We start from the raw sequence: 17,251 nt of genomic DNA, 5'->3' as shown, positions 1-17,251 counted from the left end.
CCCACACGCAGAGTATCAGACTCAAAGAGGCTCACAGATGCTGATCATGTTTTACCTTTTCTGCTTATCACAAAGCGGACATCGCCGATCTGCTTTCATTCATGAAAGTGCACAAAGTTGACAATCTTACTAAACTTCTTTAGATGCATAAAGATAACTGAGATATTCGATTTAATGAGTTTCTTTCGAAACGGAACAGAACGAAACGAAACGAAACGAGTTCCTCGCGGGCACCTCTACATCTCTCCCGCTATCCCGTTTGCCGTTTGGTCTTACTGTAATCCTATTGCCGGGGCAAAAGTATCGATTGCACTTGGCTAAACTCGGCTAAATGAAAAAACTGGTACATCGATGATGATCTGGAAAGGGAAGGCATTTCTTTTTTTCTCACACACGCCGCTTGGGCTTGGCGATGGGTACGTGAGAGGAGCAGACGTGAGAGGGTTACGCGGAAAGGGCTTCTAATATCGCTTAGGAGTATAGTATTTGGTGCTGAGTGAATATTTATTGAATATTTTTCTTTCATTTGATGTCTATATCTATAGCTGAAATTCATTTTATTTTTCGTAAAGCAAGAACAGCATACAAATACAGATTTTCAGGCACAAGAAACAGCAAATAACCAGAAAAATCTACCAGATAATCAAATGGTGACTGAGCGCAAAAAAACACGAAATTTTCGGATCTGACACCTTCAACGTTCAGTTCGTTTTGGACGAGCGATTCGACGTCATGAGAAAGCTGAAACGCCGATACATTTGTATCTATCTGTCTAACAACCTATTAGTCCTGCCATTGCATATATCTATATCCATATATCTTTAAAACTATAATTCTGTACATCTCTCGCAGCTCTTTTTATAGTGTTGCTCCCACATTATTCAGGAAAAAAAAGATTTTACAACCCGCGTGACTCAAAATACACTCACGCAACCATCTCTAGCACAGGTACTCGTGCAGGTTGTTCAGCCAAAGAGGAAGCAAAGATGATGATGGCAGGGCAAAGCAGTGCAGCGGCCACAACTTTGGCGGTCCTTTTCCGGGAAGTTGCGCCTGGCGTGCGCGCTCATCGCAGCTGCCAGCCGAACGAACTCTCATTCACGCGACTCAACGCTCTGCCCCACTCACTCACCATATCACTACATGCATACTCGTATCTGCCTCTCGTTCTCTCTCTCTCTCTCTCTTTCTGTCGCACTCTGGAGTATCTTAAGTTGTATGCAAATTAAGCAACAGCAGCAGCAGCCTCAGCAGCAACGTGAGTTTTTAGCCTACTTTATGGGCATTGCTCAGTGTCAGGCCCCGGCTCTGGTCCCTGCCTCTGCCTCTTGCTGTGGCACTTGTCGAGCTGTCCAACTGTCGAGGAGGAGGTAGGTACTCGCGGCACTTAAGCACTGCCAGTGCCAGCAGCAGCTCAACTTCAGTTCAGTTCAGATCGGTTCAGCTTCAGTTGTGTTCCCTTTTTGCTCGTACTCGTACTCGCACTCGTATCTGTATCTTTTGCAGATTGTCGTGTACCTTTTTGTTGTCTATTAGCGAACAGCAGTTCTCTCGCTGGATATGGATATTTCGCATGCGCTTGAGCGGATTTAGCTTAATTTAAATCCAAATCTCTGTACACGTTTCCGATCTGTTATGTTTATTGTTTTGCATCCCAGCTCTCATCTCGAGCCATTGTATCCGCACCCATGAAGTACGCGTATCTGTTAAGCAGGGACTGTGCCCTAGAGGCTCATGCAGAGGCAAAAGGGCGTTAGGGTAATGCCTGGAAATTGGACTACATTTCGCAAGCATTAAGATTAAGCCTCACCTCCTCAGGCCATTTCCCAAACTGCTCTTCATTTTCCTCTCTGTTCGCCAAATCTTTGAAGAACAAATACTCTTACCCGAACGAAACTTGACATTTCTCCCAATCGTCTAAGCAAACACTTTGGGTTATTGCTTGCACCAAACAATTGGCTGAAATATATAGCGGATATTTTTGATGGGATAGGTACAAATCGTAATACTTTGTTACATAGAAAGACATCATCCTCATGGAATGGGAGGGGTCGTTTTGTAGGGTTTTGATTGAAATGTATTTGAGAATCTATCAATATAAAACTTCAAATGACAATGAATCTCAAAACTTCAAAACTCCACATTCATCAGTTCGGTTGTGGATGCCCTTTTTACGCAATTGCAACATGCTCACATTCACATTTTCGTTATCCTGCATTCGTTTGCCTGTTCTTTCTGTTCTTTGAGGATCCACTATATGTAAACCCTGTTAGTCAATGTTTGTTCATAGATATTACCAACAAATTTTGTGCTAAACAGAGCCTAGTAATCTCCCTCATGTGATCCACTGAAAAATGATCCACTATCATTTCCTGTAGGAGAGAAAATTGTTCGGTAAATGTTCATTCATAAAACTTACCTCACGATATATAGAACCCTGTAATACATGCAACATAAACCCATTTGCCTTCCCTCTCTCTCTAGCTATCTTGCACAATTCCCAAAGAAACCCAGGGCCCATTCAGCTTGCAACTTCCTCGCATTTTACCAAGAACAACAAACAAGAATCAATAATGGTTATTAATAAAGACATGTGTACCGAGTCATTAAAGACGAGGACTTTCAAATGCACGCAAAACTACAAAAAGAGGCCTGATAAAGCATACTTACCTTACCCATACAATATCTTAGAGATAGATAACATTGACTGGAGTTGTGAGGAATGCGCCATTGCTATGGGAAACAGAGACGACACATCCGAGCCACACCCACTTTCGACACAAAGCACCACCGTCCCCTCAGCCCCACATCGCCATCCCCACGGATTGGAACATGTGCTCCACCACATGTTGAGAATCTAGAGAACCACACAACAACAACAAAAAAGAACAGGCCCAACCTCAAGTCAAGCCAAGTCAGCCAGCCAGCCAGACGTCTGTCAGTATCAGTACGAGTATCACAATTCAATTAAGATTTATTTTTTGTTGTTTAACAATTTTTTGTTGCTGTTGGCTTGTGTTTGCCCGACCGTACGACCCGAGAGTGCTTTATATTAGGTATTTTTCTATATTTATTTCCCATTCCGATGGGAACGTTCGTGAAATTTGTTTGACTTTGTACGTAAAAAGAGAGCAGGCGAGAGGAAATTCCTGGAAATTGCATTTGCGGCAAAGATCTTTACAACTTGTCAACCTGTTCGTATGTTCGTATGTTGGTCTGTTGGTCGACCGACCACCGATGTTTAATGACAATATCTCTCCTCTTTTTTCTCTGGCGTGGCGTGGGAGAATAAGAGAAACCCTCTTATCTACAGCGTGGGAGTATCATTACTTGCTTAACCTCCTCTCCTCTCGTCTCCCCTCCAATCCGATCCGATCCGATCCGCACCCTTCACACTTTTCGTATGGGGCGAGTATTTATGACAAAGCGATTAATTAATTAGCGCAATGCTAATTATAAATTTAACAGAAGTGAGGCAATTACGAAGGCTGAGAAATAATTATTGAAAAATTATTAATCGACCCATAATTTCGCTGGGCAATTGAACAAAGTTTTTACATTAAACAAAAGATAAAGGGGACATGCAGATGCAGTGTCTGCTGATGATACGTAATTTTTTGTTGCCTTTGCTTTTGCTTTTGCTTTTGTGCAATAAAAATTCATTTCAATTCGTTTACGCGTAATGAAATGGAAGTCGTATAAACGTTTCCGCGGACAAGGACTGTGGACAGTTATTGAATGTGTATCTGTATCTGTGCTGTATCTGTATCTGAATGCCAGACAAAGTTGTTTTCCAGATGCTGCTGCTGTTCGTGGGGTAACCCCCATCAAATCACAATATTACGAGTGTTTTGCCATTCAACTTGGTCTCAACTGCTGCTGCTGTTGATGCTGCTGTTGGTCTTCATCTTTCTGGCTGCTTTGTTTTTGCCATCGAAATTTGTTGTTAGCCCAAAGTCGCCCCTGGTCCTGTTCCTCACGTTTTTTTCTTGTACGTATATCTCTCTCGCATAAGGCAAATATTGGGTCGCGTCTGTGTACGAGTGTTGTGAAGAAGCTTTAATGGAATCTCGTCATAAATTCAAATTTTATTACTGCTCATATTACTGCCGTGCTTACAGAGAGTCGGAGAGCCACACGGCCACAGAGCCAGTCAGCAGTGCCAGACAGGAGGACAGGGGGCACAGGGGTAAAACCAACTTATATGGCAATGCGAGGCGAGGTATACACATGCCAATTTGGTCAAAAGAGAGAGAGAGAGAGAGTGCGTAAAAGAGAGATGCAGTGGGCTATAAAGGGAAGTGTATGTTATGAAGCAGTCCTACAGTGGTAGATACATTTCATCAATGGAAAATGTCTTTGTTGATTAAAGATTCATTGGAAATTAATGAATTAATTAAAGCAAATTTAAGTTCAGATGCGTGTTGCCATTCCATTTCCATCTAACACCTGGTTTGAGATCCTTCAATAGATTGAAAGGCTGTAGTATGCATTCCTTAAACAACTCCATTAAAACTCTTCCCTTCAAAATTAGCCTTTCTTTGGGCTGCTCCAGCTTTCAGTTGTCTGGCAACCAATGTGCCCCAACAAAAATCACAGCATACACACACTAAACAGCGAGCTTCAATCACGCGCAATTAATCTGCTCGAAAATCCTTTTATAGATAATCGCGCACACAAGCTCAGTTTGAGTTTCAGACAAAGATACAGCTTCAGATACAGATACAGCTACAGATACAGATACAGACAGAGGAGAGCTCTTTGCCGGAGTCCGTCGCCCGTAGTGTCCTGTGCAGTTTTACGACAATTGTTATTGTTATTGAGGCATTTTCGAAATGAACAATTTCAACGCTGACGACCAACTTGAATGACAACAGCAGCTACGCTACGAGGATGGGGCGAGAGCACAACAGCATCGCTACGAGGATGGGGCGAGAGTAAAAGCAGCATCGCTACGAGGATGCGATGAGGGAGAGGCAGCCAAGCACGAGCTCTGGAGAGGAGCATGTCAATGATGATGATGACAATGACGATGACGGCGACTGCGACTGCGAATGCGAATGCGACTGCTCCTGCCAAACGTCTCCTGCATGCATCATAATAATAAAACACATCCACACAGACAGACAGACAGACAGATGGAGGGACAGGCAAACAGACACACAGACAGACGGAGAGACTCTTGGACGGACAGGACATGGAATGTGGCAGATCCCCATCCCCTGACTGGGATGACTGGAAACTGGGGATAGCGCCCCAGGCGGTTCTAAAAGCGTCAACGCAAATTAGCAGCAAAGTGTAAATTGGAAATGCTTTTTTTGGTGCACCCCACACACACACTGAGACCCCAGACGGAGACGGGGACAGAGCTGGTGGACAGATCTGCAGGTGAGGATTCGAATTGGAATCGAACGGAGCAGAGAGAGAAGAGCCGAGGGCCGAGAGCCGAGAGCCGAGAGCCATGGGGAGCTGCTTTTTAGGGCCTTTAATTAAGTTGTTATTTGGCCTGCTGATTAGAGGAAACATTTTTTGTTGCCTATCGAGCAGATCTTTGATTCTCTCATCCTCATCCCATCTGTTGGCTGAGTTTGTTGGGTTTTAATGGATTGGGAATCGTTTGCGGTTTGATCAATGGCCAAAAGCTGCCTCTTCCTACTTCACATGCTTATAGATATAGCTTATAGCGAGAAAGCTGTAAAAATGTCAAATTTGTGTAAGTTACGATCGTGTAAGTAGGGTGGAAGGAAGCCCCAAGAAAATTTTATGATCTACAAATTGATCGAGCATTTTTTGTGCCCTGCCCGCTCAACCTCGATAAATTTTCAAGTTGCCAATAATAAATTAATTGCCCATAGCCAGGGCTTCTTCTTCCATCTATAGACTCCGTATAGTCGTATCGTAGGGGGGCAACAAAAACTTGCCCATCTGCTTAGGCATTGGAATACCTATACTGAGATCAGCCGATGGATCGATCGATCGATCGGTTCAACGATCCAAGTGTGTGGTCTTCTATCTGTATCTGTATCTTTGTCTTTGTCTCTATCTCTGTCTCTGTCTTGGGGTTTGTGTTGGGGTTTGGGCCTCTGGTTTTTAGCATTTTGCGTCGCATTCGAATCGAAACTATGACAAATTTATTTCAAGTTGTGCTGGAGATTCCACTTATTTCTATTTCTTCATTAAGTTTTCATCAGTGAAATTAATTATTCATGTCTCAATATCTTCATAGCACATACATTTCGATTTCGATGCTTCGTTTTCGTTTTGTTTTTGTTGATTTTTTTTGGGTTTCTATTCCATTTAATATTTATAATTTAATCTTTTTGGGGGACTAAGCATATGTGTTGATATTTCACGAGTTAATAACTTGATTAAACATACGAATTTTTTTTGTATTTTTTTTTGTTGCTTCGTCTGTCACGATCTCCCTCGGTCACCCTCGGTGGTTCTCAGCATCGCGCTGTGTGTGGGAAATGCCAAGTCCCAGGCATAATCTCCATAAATTAAATTAAGTCGAAAAGAGGTTAGAGTATCAATGCAAAGAAATGGAATTAGAATTGTTTGACCAGGGCTAGGAGTATTCACAATTTTCCTGTGACTATGTTAGTCCCAATTTTCTTTAATGATACCACATAAAATGTTTATGGGAAAAATCAAACACTGGAATTCATCCTCCTCTTAAAAGCCATCCATATTGTTGGCTTTGCAGCGTTTTTGGCATTTCTACACATTAATTCTCCTTGAATAAAAACTCCTCCATCAGTTCTTATTAAAACTCCATAAGTCACAAGCAATGGCCATAAAATCGAGAGAGAGTGCGATCTGAAATAAAGTAATTAAGTCATAAAAACACACAAAATTGATTCATTTTCATCAAGCCCTAAAAATATCTCTGGCAAAAGCCAACAAAAATATACAGGCGAGGCCTATAAAAAAGTCGGAAACTTCAGGGAGATGGAGAGACTCCACTCAACAAAACGAAGCGCAATAATGAAATGCATACAACTTAATAATCGAAATCAAAATCAAAATCAAATAAAATTCCAAATGTTTTTATTTCAACAGCTACGCTCGTTTGGTGGCCACTTTGGCATGCAGATGCAGATTCCGGCTAACACAAAAATGTATTTGAAAGTAAGCCAAATGTATCTATTAACACATACATACATGTACCACAACTGCACACAGAGGCAGCTACATGTTGAGATACAAATGGCAGAGAGGGACGGCGATATCCGTTAGCATATTCATCAGATGTAAATGGCCAAAAACCTCCAGTCGTTGGTGGCCCAAGCCCAAAGCATTTGTTTCACATTAATAAGCAATTTTTTAAAACTCTGCTCGACATCTTATGGTAGCTGACGAGTTGCCCTTTTTGTAAAACATATCATCATCATCATTCGCTGTTATCTGTAAAATATGTTAAATATTTTTACACGATTTTCGGGGATTAGGGTTTCATTAATGCCCTGTAGCCTCTTCTTAAAGTGCAATTTAGTTATTTTCTTACCAAAAATTTAAGAGAGAAACTATTTTCAATGCACTATCTGTGAATTTCTAATACTACTTTAATCAAAACGGAAATCCGAATGTATGTCGCTCTTGCGTTCTAAAGGAGCCTATTCTCATAACCTTTGACAGGTAGAATTTTCGAATGGTTTCCAATAAAACTACTTTGGTAACAGTCCGACATAATGTAATTTTTTTAATATTTTAAATATTTTCTTAACTTATATTTATTTACCATAGATGAACAGAAATAGTTTTTGAAATTTTGCAAACTATTATCCATTAAGTGGCTTATTTTAGAGGCTTGTTTAACCTTAGTCGACCCATCCCTTAGCATCATTCCCATTGCTTATTTATTTCAGTTAAAGCTGAATATATTTAGATAGTTTGGTTGTCTACGATTATTTTTCATATATTAATGGGGGCTCTGCGAACGCCCCACGTTAGTCAGAGAGCCGGAGCGATAGGCCATCGATGAGGGGGTTTTGCTAATTAAAAAATGTAAAATGTTCGTTGACAGTTATTGTTATTTGGCCATATATCAGGGCATTTCATTGGGAATTCCGCCTGGCCCCGGCCGTGGCTACCAAATTCGTGCCCAAGAGTGCCCACCAGTTGCGTTTTATGCTTAATTGAGTTATTTAAATATTTTATTTGGCCAAAAAAGAAGAAGAAAAAAACAGAAGTTAACAGAGAGATAAAACAGACAGACAGACAGAGCAGACCAGAGCAGAGCAGACCAGAGAGGTGGGCAGGCCAAGACAGAGAGATGCCTGTTTGGAGAGCAGACCGCTTGGAATGGTGGTTGGTTGGATGGTTGGATGGTCTCTGCTGGGATCCGAATTAATATCGCGTTGTCACACAAAAGTCAAACGTCATTTAACAAATGTTGATATGTTAATACTCTTGCCACCGCGGTGGCGAGAATGCAAATACACTTCTCGTAGATACAGATACCGATACCGATACAGATACAGATACTGGTGTACATTTGACTGCATTTTCAGAGTCTGTGAGTTCCAATTTTAAAGCGATTATGTTAATGGTCGAACGAAAGCAAAACTAGTTTCCAATCAGCCATTATCAATTAACCGTTTTGGCTTCTTGCTGAATTTATGACCACCTGCAAGCCCCCCTCCCTCCCCTACTAAGCTGCTGCCTAGCTGCCCCTCCTCGGTCTCGATGTTAGCCCGACTTTTCAATTACCACCTTTCGAACTTTCAAATTCAAATTAATTTTCCGTTTTCCCCCGAAACTTAATTGGCAATATGTGCGCCCAATTACTGGGAGCCGAGCGGAGCGTCAGGGAGCAAGGAAAATAACAAAAAACCACTTCGCTCAAGGCTGTTCCTGAAGTGAAAGAGGAGGCTGCAGGAGCATCAAGGAGGTTGGATTGGATGGGCGGAACACTGTTGCAATTCCGACGCAAAAGTTTTTCCCTGTTTCCCAGTTTCCCAGCCCTGTTCAATGCCCCACCACCTGTCGTATACGCAATGACCAGGAATTGTTCTTTCGCCTACGTTTTTCCGAGTTGAGTTTGTCAAAACATCACGTAAACAATTGAGCAGCTTCTGGGGAAAGTGGCAGAGCATTCGGGGCTCAGGGGTTCGGTGATTGGGCAAACACACGGAGGGGGGTGGGGGGGGGGGTGCGAGAGTGCGGCCCCAGCAATTCATCAGCAACGGCCTTGGGGGCATCGAGCCATCCAGCCATCGAGCCAGTCAGCAGTGCATTCAGTCCAAAGTTCATGTTGCAAAATACACTCGGAGCACTTCTCTGAGAGCTTCCCCGAATCCATCACCACCTTTTCAAATGATGGGAGGGAAAGTATTTGGTTAGACGAATACTGGGTGCCCTTTTGGAACTGTAAGATGGCCAGGGATCGCTTAGTGATAGAGCTATCCGGCATAGATTCTTCCAGTCTTTTATTTCTCTCTCGAATTAAAGTCTTTTGTTTTCGACATATCTTTTTAAAAAGATATTTTGATATCTTGTACCTTTCAGGTACTCTTCTTCTTCCACCAGCAATTGGCCTACCCATGCTCATGATACTCTTTCTCGGGAGGGCATTGAAAGCTAATTGTTTTGATATGTAAACCAAAAGCAGAACCAAAAATCAACACGCAACATGGGGGCGTAGCAGAGGACCAGGGCAGAGCGAGTTAGGGCTGTGGAGGGCAGGGGCAGTGGCAGTGGCGCGCTCAAGTGCAGCAGGCATGGGGCATGGGACAGAGGCAGGGCAGAGGGAGAAATGTATCCCTGCCCTCGGCTCGTTGAGCATACGACGCGTATTGCACGCCCCTCGCTCGGGCAAGCGTTGTTATTGTTATTGCTTTTGTCCCTTGCCTTGCTTGCCTCACTGTAGCTCTGCTTCTACCACTGGCACTGCCACTGCCACTGCCCCAGCTTTGTTGTGCGCGCTGTACGGTGTGCAGTGTGTTGTGCCTGTGCCTCATTGAGCATGGTTATTGCCAAGCTTTTTGTGCTAATTAGCCACGCTGCTTCATGGTTATTAAGATTGCGTCAAGTGTACCCTGCACCACTGCATCCACTCCCACTCGCACTCCCTGTGCCCCCGTCCACTATGCCTATGCCTCCTATGCCTCCACCAAATGTGCTGCCAGCAGCTGCGGGCGTTTCGCATTTTGGTGCAGCCTCAGACCTGCCACAAGGACGCTGGTGCATAGATAGGCCTTATTATGGCACACGCATCCTTCAACTTCAACGGCCGTCCTCATCGTCATCGTCGGCATCATCATCATCATCGTCATCACCATCGTCATCGTCTTCAGCGTTGCTGCAGCAAAGAGCGCTTGAGAAAGCGAGAACCGCATCCATATGCAACATTTCTGGTAAATAACGAAAAAAGAGTGCCAAGCAAAATGCATCCAAATGAAACTGAGACTGATATGGATATCTTCAACATTTATGAGGTGCAAATGCGTGCAAATTTATGTTATTTCATGCATTCAGAAGGAAGGTATCCATCAAAGTTGAAAAAGACTGGAATATAGGACTTCTGGTACTATTTTTGTATCTATAAAATTCAGCAAAGAAATATATCTCCTTACAAATAATTTATTTGATTTGATCCTAACTCTATATCCCTAATCCGTAGTACTAGAACCGATTTCATTGAACTATTCTACACTGTAAACCACTCCCTTCAGGCACAAAAACTTAACCTTTTAAGGATTCCGTTTACTGACCTAACAAACTCTCGAGTACTCATGTATGCGGATGATTTTAAGCTAATTTCGTTTCATTCTCGCTTTTAATCCGACCTAATTAACTTTCAGCCATGGTGTGGTTCACAAATGCTTCTATGCCTCTAAATGGAATTGAATGACAATTCATCGTTGTAACTCCCTTTTGGCTCCATACTCTCGCTGCGGTAGTTCTCTTGAGAGAATAACCCCAAATTAAAGTTTTCCGAACACATTTCCACCATTGTATATAGGGCCATGAGTATGCGTGTGCTTGGCATTTGTGTTATGGGTTATAAAAGGTGGTAAAAGGAATTCGATGACCCTTATGTATCTCGCTATTTCATCCGATTTGGCTCTTGTGTATGGTAGCCTCAGTGGAAAGTTCACCAGGATTGTATAGGATCAGTCCAAACACTATTTGCTCTCCATGGGTTGCAAGAGTGAGATTCCGTGCACACATGAAGTCTGCCAGTAATTCCCTTCCAATTCTTACAGTGCTAATGCCAATATACCGCGATATTGGATATTATTATTATTATCAATATTTTCCTCGATCATAAGAGACGAACATCTGAATTTTACATTTTACACGTTTACACTGGCGCCAGCTAGAGTAAATTCCTACCAATTCGCCGTAATTTGATTTAGCCTAGAATCAAACCAAAACTGCGTTGGTTGGCCGACAGATGGTGCCACATAAAAAGGAAGAAGAAGAACAAAAATTACGTCAAAAAGATATGAATTGTGGAAATCATTTGGTCAAACGCAGGAACGAAGCTGAGTGAAGGATGTTATCCTGTGGAGGGGGGTACCGAGGGGGCGGTGCTGGCTGGCCGAACAGCTGTTTTCGTCTCACAACACGCAGACACGTGGCGGACAAAAGGAAAATCCTGTGCAGCGCATTCTGTGGAAGGATCCTCGAGACGATGGCAATGAGAGCGTAAAGCTGTCTTAAAAGCTGGAAGGAGTCACGGCGCTGGCCGTAGACCAACAGTCCGATATGATCTACTATGCCCATGGCAAGGGAATCGATAGAAAGAATAAGTAAGGACCCTCTGGACACACGCGTGATCTCCTGTTCCCTCTCTACAGAAAAACCCCTGCTTCCATGCATATCCTGCAGCGGGGTTCTATCCATGCTAGCATTCATTCATTGGCTTGCACTTGATAATTGATTGTGTGGTTGTTCGGAAGTCTATAGAAATATGTATAGTACGAACGCAGCCCCATCACCTCGTTTTCGCAACCCAAATCGGAAACCAGCACGCGCCGCGCCACTTCTTGAATGCTTTCAATTGCCATTGGTTTGGGGCAACATGTTGCTGGGTTCCGTTTCGAGAAATTTTTCCCCCCATTTGCATGCCGTCCATCCACCCTTTTTTCATGGCCCGCAGGCTCTTGACTTGTGCTAATTAACTGTAAGCAAAATACGCTTTAATTGAATCAAAAAAAAAAAAAAAACAAAATACAAAAACCAAGCGAAAACTGAAAACATTTAAACCATATTACGAATTCCGTTGGTTCCGTGGCTCAGATGAGGCAAATGAGGCAAAAGTATCCAAAGCACTTTTTCTCTTTCCGCTTTTCGGTGTGCGCCACATTAAACACACTCGGGGGGTCTCGGGGTCTGGTCTGTTGCGAAAGATTGGGGTAAGACTAACCATTTGACAACATCATCGCCATCGTCGAGTGGCAGTGCCCCTTTCCTGGGGGCGAGCTGATTAAATTGCTACTTACTTCAGACGATGAGGAGGACGATGAGGAGGACGATGAGGAGGACGATGACGGTGACGACGTTGTCGTAGCCATCGCCATCGCCATCGTCGTTGCCCGCCTTTGTTCCACCTTTTCAATAGCAAGCGGTATTGTACCCTGCAAATCGTAGGCTTAAAAGGGTATGTTGGATTAAAGAATACTTAAAAAAGTGTGTGCATCCTTGATCAGTATCAAAAGCCATGTGTTCGTCTTTCATTCCATAAGAAATCATTATCTGAGACTTAATGTGATGCTCTAATCTACTTTGTCTTGAGTATACTATATTTAGATATATTCTACCGATCTACCACTATTCATTTCACTGTCTATTGACCAAGAATGAACACAACACTCTCCTTAATGGAAAGATGATGTTCTGTTCATCGAAAACAAAATTCCTTTCGGCCTTAATGCCATCTCTACTTCTCCAGTATTAGCCGGTATCTTTTAGTCTTTATTCCGACAGCGACATTCCCACTTACTCTTCATCCTCTTCTTTTTTTTTTGTTGCCAAATGTGTCTAGCTGCCGCCTTGCCTCTGCTGCTTGGTTACCTTAAGTGGCAGCAGCAGCAGCAGCAGCAGGCTCTGCGTGTATCCTTGGGCTGAGAGTCCTTTTCCCGTGCTCGAGTACTCGAACCCGTAAGAGCGTAAAACTATTTATGGATATTTGTCGCATAAACATGTTGACCCTAAGGAATGGGAAAGCGGATTCTCTCTGTGTGTGTGTGCGGTGAAAGCTTTAAGAAACAATTTTCCCGACTCCATGTGGGTCTACGATTTCTGCCTATAAATTGAGGACTTATCCTGTAAGGAGCTTAAAGCGGCTACCACCAACTTATCGCATGTTTAGCAGACGAAGCGAAGCTGCCGCAGACTTTCGTCTTGCCCCACGAGAGATCGCTTTCAATTTTAATGATGATGGGTTTATTGTATGATTTCTTCTTTTGCCTTTGTTTATGCTGCTGCCGCTCATAACTTGTCATAAATTTGACAGGCAGAACACAGTCCATGCGGGTCCATTATGTACGTATGTACAGATATAGAGGAGTACTCAAACGTACTCCAGAATGCGGGGAACTCTTCTTTTCTGACGAGTCCCACATAGTTTTTGGTTTTTGAATTGCAAATAATAATGACGCACTAATTGCAGCGAGTTAAAGAATTCTCCTTCGTTTCCTTCAATTGAAGAACCATAAAGACCAAGCCGAAAAAAGAAACCATCAGCATCAGCCGTGGTGGAAGTCGAAGATGTAAAAATATATTTTATGACCAAGCAATTGGCTATGAAATTAATTTTAGGAGAGGACAACCAGAAGCTGTGCGGAGGGGCAGTTAGTCGCAGTTCCGTGGCAGGAACTGAAATTAATGTCGCGTGCAGCAGCAAAATGAAAGGAAGCAGCAGCGACGACCCCAACCTGTGTGGCATGGTAGTGTCGTATGAGTGCTCGTACCTGTTCGTCGGTTCGGCATCGCCTTCGAACAACTCTTTGAAGTGGAACATCTCTTTGAAGTACACTCATAATCGTACACTCGTAATAACTGCACAGGAATAGGAATCGGGTGGCGCCCCGTTCCCAATTAAGAAGTTTAAGAGCCCAGCCCCAAAGATCGCTGACCAACAGCAGAGGAGAGCAGGGCAGGCCATCACCTGACTCCACTCCACGTGATTGAGCGATCCAGGCCAACAATCGTTGGCAGACACCGAAAACAAGACGTCATTGGTGGCAGGTGTCTGTAAAAATGTTTAGACTTCTGACCAAAAGCTTGGCAAGTGTTTGATTTACGCTTGTGTGTTCGTTCCTCCGTCCTCCATCTCTCGAAGAAGAAAAACCAAAAGTTTGTTTTTCATAAACAACGATTTATGTTATGTATGAAGTAGGTTCGAGGGAAACGAAAATTTCTTTTGTTTCCCAGTTAGGAAAACACAGGAAATTGTCTACATACAAATGTTTTTAAATGCAGTCTTTAAAGGGCAGGGCAAACACGAAGCAGTGGAGTTTCCACTTCAAACGGCATTTGGTTTTTCGGCGACAATTAGCAGAAAGCTCGAACGGACCTCAGTCATGCCATTGTCGCATTAGATGGGGCTCTGGGAGGGGTCATGATATGGGGTTCTTGATTTGCACAAAATGTTTTGACATTGCAATTTTACGCTCTATTTAACACTTGCAGTCGGCAATGTCACTGAACTTTTTTTGCAGAAACGTAAGGGAGAAAGCTATGCTATATAATATGGCAGATAATTGCATTTGAAAAAGTCAAAATGCATTATCGGGTTGGAGTTTAAAGCGGTGTGATTCGGTGGAGCTTTTCTCACAATTTTCATATCGTTTTTGATTTTGTTCATCTCGTGTCTCTTGTGATTGAGATTCACGCAAATGTGACATGCTCACACGCACATTTTCGCTATCTCTACTCTACTATTGCGCATATTTCTTTCTTTATTCGTTCGATGGCCCAAAATATCTAATATTCAACCGAAAGAGATGCCTCTCAAAGATATGCGAGTATCTACAAGTGCCAACGATCATTTGTAAACTATCAGACTGATGCTAATGATTTAGAATTTATAAAAATATACAACGGTTTTCAAAGATACAAATGAATCCTATAGATAGAAAATCAAAGGACGCAAAACTATGACAGAGAAACACAAGATACGACCTTGATACAAATTGTATCTTCAAAACAGAAAAAGTATCTCAAAGAAAAATAATTAATAATTAATTCTGACACAAGAAAAAGTGTAGTCTACAATCACTTTTACCCACGACGATTATGCTGGTACAGCCAATAAATTAATGTTTTAGCAGACTCTAAGGAGATATGTAAGTGTGGGACTCATTCCATAGATAAACCCTGAGGGGCAACACAACTTGTCCAATCCAACGCACAGCTAAATACATTATAAGACCCCAGATATCGACTCATGTAGAGACAGCACTTCAATGGAGCAGATTAGCAGATCATGGCTACAGTCGAATCATCGTCAATCGTCAATCACTTCCCTATCAGCAGCTTAAGTAGTTCATTAGAAACCATTAGAATGGTAGAATGGGGGATGTTGGATCGGGCGATGGCGATGGCGATGCGCCCGAGGCTGAGACTGACTAGACGCCGCCTCCTTCCCCTCTCCACTTAAAGTACCGCAATCAAAGGGCACTTGAACAACAATTCCTCACCTTCTCGCCCAGACACAGACACGGGCCCATTGTCAAGCCAATAAAACTGGTCATCAGCCCGAAGAGCGGTGCCCAAGTCCGTGTCCGTCGGTTCGAGTCGGTGTCGGTGTCCCATTCCCATCGGGCAGATACTTATCGGATCACCGCGGGACACGGAGGCGGAGGGCGCTTGTAGCTGGGAGTGTAAGTGTAAGTAAAAGTAAATTAGATAAACGCCGAGAATGAACAATCATGCTTTATGTCGTACATTCGTTGGCTCAGTTCCGTTCCCTCTCTCTTTCTCTTTCGGGGGAGCGTTAAAATGAATCTTAATTGAACCGAAAAAGTCGACAACAACGACAGAGAGCGGCAGAGGATGGTGCGATCAAAAGGCACTTGCCGCCTTCGATCGCATGAGGAAATATGCCTGGTCAGAGCTCAATGAAATTGACAAATGTTTGGACAAATAGACAAACCAAATGATGATTCTCTGGCCCAACCCCCAACCCCCGGCCATCAGGAATTTGTGATGTTGTTTTTGTAATTATCCAGCGCAAATATTGGGTGCCGGACAGAGTGCAGAGAGTCTCTAAGGTGGTGTCTAAGGTGTATCTAAGGTGGTGTCTAAGGTGTATCTAAGGTATCTAGGGGTTTTGGGTCAAAAGTTGTGGCTGCAATTTTTGCCTCATTTAAGCGGCGAGGCGGTGTCCGCGAAGTGAGTGCCTTGCCCTTTCGGGAATGTGTTGACGTAGCGACCGCCGCGGCGCAGAGAAAGAGCAGAGAACGGAGGCAGAGCTAGAGAAGGTACAAAACAAACATCCAAACAGTTGAAGACAAGTGGAAAGGTGAGGTGTATGCCATACCCATGGATACCATGGATAAGCCCAAGGAGAAAAGTGTGTAAGAGATTTGAGAGACTGCCTGATGGATGGCCGCTGCCGCGGCGGCGAGTGAGCAAACAAGGAAAAACCTCGGCTACCCAAACAGGGTTTATCTGAAAATGTGTGCTAGCTAGCGCCCAGATAAAGTTCCGTTCCCAAAGAATGTACTCTGCATCTCCATAGTTCGAGATACTTTCGTGCCAATTAGTTGCGGGGCAATTACAGCCGAGCTGACAACTTGTCGTTATAATTAATGAAGTGTTGTCTATATATTGTGACGGCGATCAATTGGTGGCAGTTGCACATCTTGCTGCAAGGGCTGCAAGCTGGCCTCACTGGCTCCACTGGCTTCCACGGGCTGTGCACGCATGCGCCAACCACGACCACGACGCTGTGCCTATCAGAACGAACGGGCACAAAAAGCAGGCAACACCAGCACCGCACCATCGGCAACGGCAGCGAATACTTCGAGTGGCACTACGAGCCACTGACGACGTGCCCCGATGATTCAGTCGAGTTTCGAGCGAGCTGATGGACGCACGTGTGGCGCGGTGGTTGAACAAGAAACTGAAACAGAGACATCAACTGAAAGCGAAATCGAAACTCCAGAAAACGAGCCAGAAATCAGCGTGGAAAACGTGTGAAAAACTAAGCCTGAACGAAGTGTTGCATTGTGTGAAAAACATTTCAGATCGGGTCCGGAAAACGCCAAGTGATTGAACCATTATCGTGGCCAGA

The sequence above is a fragment of the Drosophila persimilis genome, unplaced genomic scaffold, assembly GCF_003286085.1.
Source record: "Drosophila persimilis strain 14011-0111.01,24,50 unplaced genomic scaffold, DperRS2 tig00000191-arrow-pilon, whole genome shotgun sequence".
In the NCBI taxonomy this organism is placed as follows: Eukaryota; Metazoa; Arthropoda; class Insecta; order Diptera; family Drosophilidae; genus Drosophila; species Drosophila persimilis.
Note: the sequence above shows the minus strand (reverse complement) of the source record.